Source organism: Prionailurus viverrinus, chromosome A1, assembly GCF_022837055.1.
Source record: "Prionailurus viverrinus isolate Anna chromosome A1, UM_Priviv_1.0, whole genome shotgun sequence".
In the NCBI taxonomy this organism is placed as follows: Eukaryota; Metazoa; Chordata; class Mammalia; order Carnivora; family Felidae; genus Prionailurus; species Prionailurus viverrinus.
Genome location: NC_062561.1, coordinates 120,816,210 through 120,821,925, shown reverse-complemented (window position 1 = coordinate 120,821,925; position 5,716 = coordinate 120,816,210). Strand labels below are relative to the sequence as shown.

Here is a 5,716-nt window from a genome sequence, read left to right as displayed (position 1 = left end):
GAAATCATCTCTGTTCTAAGATATCTATCTACTGGTATATCCATGTGAAACATTACTATTGGTAATATGTCAGGCATAGACTTTATTCTAACCTAAGAATCCAACATATGTATGTGTGCATATATGTGTGTCTATATTATTCAAAGCTCTGGTCCAACATGTGTGTGTGGGGGTGTGTATGTGTGTGTGTGCACGTGTGTGGTGTGTTTTCAAGCTCCAATCAGAGGTTATGCACTTAGGAGATAAGATTGGAAATGCAGTCAAGTAGACCTGTATTTGTAAGCAGGTTCTATCACTTACTAGTCATTGCCTGGAAAATTTACTCCACTTCTACTATTGTTAGGAGTCTTTATATGTACAATATAGGTAATGATAGTTGACCCACCTTAGGGTTGCTAGAATTTGAAGAATTAAACTTATTAAGCACATCATGTAGCAGCTGGCACACCTAGAATCCTATATAAATTATGGCTGAAAAATTTCACTTGGAGATGCTCTTTTTGCATGCAGCTTCTGGAGAATAGGCTATCACTTCTCCCACTCTCTCGGTGAAGCTTGTCACAGAGGGCTACATTGAGCAATTTCTAAATAATTTACATGGCTAGAGGCAAGCCCAGACACAGGTACTGGTACTTATTGCTGCCTTCCTGATTTTACTTCCTTCCTATGCAGGATTCTCAAGTCCTGGTGCCCCCATAAATAACTTGAAGCAAGGGAAGGGAAACATCCCCTGGAAGATACCCTGCCAGGTTCGTGGTAGTGTGTGACCCCAGCAGCAGCCGGAAGTGCAAGCAAATGAGTCAAACACTACCTCCGGGAAAATCCTGAGGCAAGGCGGCTGTTCCACGTTCGGTGGAAGGAGCTAACCTTCCACAGGCTCATCTCCAGGCACCTGATTGGGAAAGGGAGTGCTGGTCAACAGCTCCCTTCCCCACCAGCCTACATATGAGGCACGGACGCAACCCCTGTGTTGCATGAGAGCTGGCAAACGGCCCCGCAGTCACTAAGGGTCTTCAGGCTGGCGAGCAACATCCCACCTCAGAGGGCCAATTAGGAAAGGTACTGGGTCTGGTTCAGGAGGGATCGCTGAGGTACGCCTGCCAGTGTCAAGAGCTGCTTCCTCAGGGTCTCACTGGGTGTGCCGCACTGTGTCAGCTCCTGCTAGTTGAAAGTAATTGAAGCAGGTGCCACATTAATATTTATCATTCCTCCTTTAAACAGCATTTGATCTGAGAGTGTGAAATGGCACACACAGAAACTTTCCCATGAGTTCGTTCTCCAGCGTCCTACTTCTCAGTGACACCCGCTATCTGAAAACTGGAGGCTAGAATTTCCAGTTAATTAGCAGAGAGGACTTGCCAATTGTGAACTACCATGATACATTTGATCAAATACCCTTTTCTCACAGATCTTTTTGGAGTTTATTTTTCTGTGGGATCTCATCAATGATACTACCTTAAAATGTTAAAGGGTGTGTGTTAGCTTCACAGGGGCTACTATAACAAAGTACCCTGAATGGGCTGGCTTAAAATAGGAATGTATTATCTCAAAGTTTTGGAACACTAAAGTCGAAAATCAAGGTGTCTAAAGGGTTGGCTCCTTCTGGGGAAGACACTGTTTCATGCCTCTGCCCTAGCTTCTGGTACCGGCCAGCAATCTTTGGGCTCTTTGGTCAAGTCCAATCTCTACCTCCATCTGTAGCTGGTCTTCTTTCCTATAGGTCTCTTCTCTGTCTCTAGATCTCCAAGTCTGTCTGTATGTAAGGACACCAGTTACTGGATTTAGGACTCACCTGGATCCAGTACAACCTCTTCTTAATTTTATTACATCTTCTAAGACCCTATTTGCAGTTAAAGTCACATTCGCAGGTACCGGGAGATAGAACTTCAGCATAATGTTTTGGGGGACACACTTAAAACCACCACAGATTAGAAGGAAAAAAATAACTCTCTTCTATACTTAGAGAAGCTTCTTTGGAAAGACTCTTGGTCTTGCATACAGTGAGTGTATAGTGGAGCTAGAACCAGAATTCAGGGTCATGACTGCACACTCAGTGACTGCAGGAAGTCCTAGGAAAATGGCACAGTAAATTCTCATTATTCATGGTAATTAATGTTTTATCAAGTAGTTACAAATATAGAACTCGCAAATCTTAAACCATTACTTCTAGGAGAAATACAGGTTTAGGTTCTCACGAGCCCCTTGGCCACACCATTTTTATCAACGGATCAATATGGAACCTTGTTTTGTGTGTGTGTTTGTTTAAAGAAACCTTATTTCACATGTAATGCTAGCTAACTCACCTGATTTGAACCCACAGCCAACAACGGCATAACTCAGAACTGAATGCAGCCTTTCTAACACATGGCATTTTCTCAACAAGGCATTTCACAGCCTTCTCGTAATTAGGAACACTCGACAGTACTATGCTTCGAGTCCATTTTAAACGCAACATCACCAGAAAAAAAGCTCAAAAATGTTGGGTAAGCCAGCACTACATAGACTCAAAAAGGACCCCTGCTTATAGCAGGAAAAGTAACACAAGAACACTGAGCATCACTATATTCAGCCCCAACTGGGATTATGCACATCGGATTTTTTCACTGCTCTAATCATGTTTTTATGGGACCACAAAATAGTGCCAGCTATTGATTTTAAGATTCTAAACCAATCACAGGAAGTATGAACATTCACAATTGTGAAAGCTGCAAATAATGAGGACCAGCTAGCTGTATACTAGAGGCCATCTTAGTTAGTTTCATGTAGGTGTATACCGTCTTATGTACAAATGCCACGGGGGATGGAGGCTGCCTATCACAAAGCACAACAGTGTTGTGGCATTAACTGATGGGCACCAGGATACATGGATCCAGACCAAGCAGTAGGGTACCCATCTCCACTGGTACTCTAATCTTGAGTCAATCCTAGATGATAAAATCTGTACCAGGGAGAAGAAAAGGAAGAAACCCTGAATTTTATCACTTACCTATAAGTAGAAAAACAATGAAATTACCTAGAATTAAACTTATTTATTTATTTATTTATTTATTTATTTGCTGACAGGTAAAAGGAAAACATGACAGAGATTAAACAGAGGTACAGAAAAACAGTTAACATTTTGGGTCACCTGTACTCCAGACTGTGAAGAATATATAATACACAAGTATTTATTGAGTGAATATTGCATAACAGGCACCTTGTCGGGGGCTGATTTAAGAGTGAATGATACAGGAGCTCCTGGCTGGCTCAATCGGTTAAACATCCAACTCCAACTTAGGTCATGATCTCACGGCTCATGGATTTGAGCCCCAGGTCAGCATGGAGCCTGCTCGGGATTCTGTCTTCTCTCCCTGTCTCTCTGCTCCTCCCCAACTCACACTTTCTCTCTCTCTCTCTCTCTCTCTCTCAAAAATAAATAAACTTAAAAAAAGGTGAATGATATGGACATTAAACTCATAAAAAAGAATATCCAAAATTTACAAATTTATGACTACTTCCTATTCCATAGCATATAACAGATGTTTAAAAGTAAGTTCAAATGTAGGTATCAATGAGCATGTTATTAAGAAAAGGATATTTAGCTTATATCTGAGTATATGTTACCCTCACAGTTTGGAGGGAAGTGGTGTTCCTAGTTGAAGAAAAAGTATGTGAATAGTCGCAGGACCTAGAGAAAACATAGGGAGTTAATAGATACTACACTTGATCTTAGCCAAAAGGCTGAGAAGCAATTCATAGGGAGTTAATAGAAAGATTAGTGGGACTACAATGTACTGGCTCATCAAAATGGGCCATGAGAATCACAAAATCAGAGATGTGTAAGCAACAGTAATACATTTGGCATCTGAATTGGTCACTCAAAAAAGGAGCACAGAATTGAATTGTTCAAACTCTAGCTACTCAAGAGAAAGGCAGATTGGATTTAAGGCAGCAATTCTAAGAACAGCAAAGTCCCCAAGACATTTCCAGGACACCCATGAGCTCAGAACTGTGTTCAGAGTATACCAACACTGCCTTGTTCACACTGGGTTGATTTGTACTAACAGAGCAAAAGCTATGGCGTGTAAAATTTCTGATGCCTTTGTACAAATCAAGTCAGTAACACCAGACTGTACTACTGGGAAACACTGTATTCTCTACCATAATGTATGTATGTATGTATGTATGTGTGTATATATATATATATATATATATATATATATATATACACATATATATATGTATATATATATGTATATATATATATATATATATCACCAAAGAATATCCTTGTTGAAGATGTATACTTTATTTGACTGACTCTCAATCTTGAGTACACGTCTTTTTAACACTGTATGTGAAGAAATGATGAATCGGGAGGTATGCATGAGACATTAATGCTGCACACCCAAAGTGGGATTGTCTTGAGCAAAAATGCTTATGTGAATGTTTGAGTCTCAAAGTTTGTTTTTTCCTCCCCTTATTAAACATAAACTCTAGTCATTAAGACTTGGAAATGTGGCATAAAGATAATTTTCTTGAGAATTTCTTGAGAATAATGAAGTGAGCCTGTAACTTTAAGAAAAACTGGTATTTGTTAAAGATGAAATTTGAACGGAAAAATGAGAATTTTGAAAACCATGTGTCTGAAACCATGAACTTGAAAGCTTCTCAGTATGTCAGGACCTTTCTGGTAAGATCGGTAGTGCCATTAACATGTGGGATTTTTTTTTTTTTTTGAGGCTATACAATAAATCGTGATGGTATTTGAAAAAAACTTCACAACTCAGTAAGTCAGTATTTTCCAAATAACCAGAGCATGATTTTATCAAATCATGCATTGGTAAAATACTCATTCAAATGCAAGTAGACCACTGTATTTTAATGTAAGAGAATACAAAAAGTTCACTGAAAAGAGTACACATTCCATATCACAACTGGTTTTCAACAGACTATCACCGGTTGAGTTCTGGTGTAGTAACAAAGAAAAACATCCACAATCATCTGTAAAATATATTAAAAACTGCCTTCATTTCCAACCATGTATATCTAGATGGTCAATTTTTTTTCTACACCCATCAACCAAACCATCCCCTTGAAACAAATTAAATGCAAAAGAAAATGTGAGAGGCTACTTGTCTTCTATTAATCCAAACCTTTAAAAAATATTTTCAAATTTACAAAGACATAACATTTTTGTTGTTTTTGCAAAAATACTGTCATTTTTTCGTTGTTTTGCCAAGTATTTTTTAAGTAAAAAATACATAGTTGCATTGCAGTGTGATTGGTTTATTTATGTTACTTTATTTTTTTTTAATTTTTTAATGTTTATTTATTTTTGAGACAGGGAGAGACAGCATGAACAGGGGAGGGTCAGAGAGAGAGGGAGACACAGAATCTGAAACAGGCTCCAGGCTCTGAGCTGTCAGCACAGAGCCTGACACGGGGCTCGAACTCACGGACCCTGAGATCATGACCTGAGTCAAAGTCGGATGCCTAACCAACTGAGCCACCCAGGCGTCCCTATTTATGTTACTTTAAATGAAATACTTTAAATGAAATGGATTGCCTGGATGTCTCAGTCGGTTAAATGTCAGCCTTCGGCTCAGGTCACAATCTCATGGTTCATGAGCTCAAGCCCCATGTTAGGTTCTGTGCTGACAGCTCCGAGCCTGGAGCCTGCTTCAGATTCTGGGTGTCTCTCTCTCTCTCTCTGGCCCCTTGTCTCAAAACATGA

General features: G+C 39.6%; 1 pseudogene; it reads right to left on the bottom strand.

Moving 5' to 3' along the window:
- Positions 1 to 3,595: 3,595 nt before the first annotated feature.
- On the bottom strand, positions 3,596 to 3,732 carry LOC125147671 (uncharacterized; annotated as a pseudogene).
- Positions 3,733 to 5,716: the final 1,984 nt, after the last annotated feature.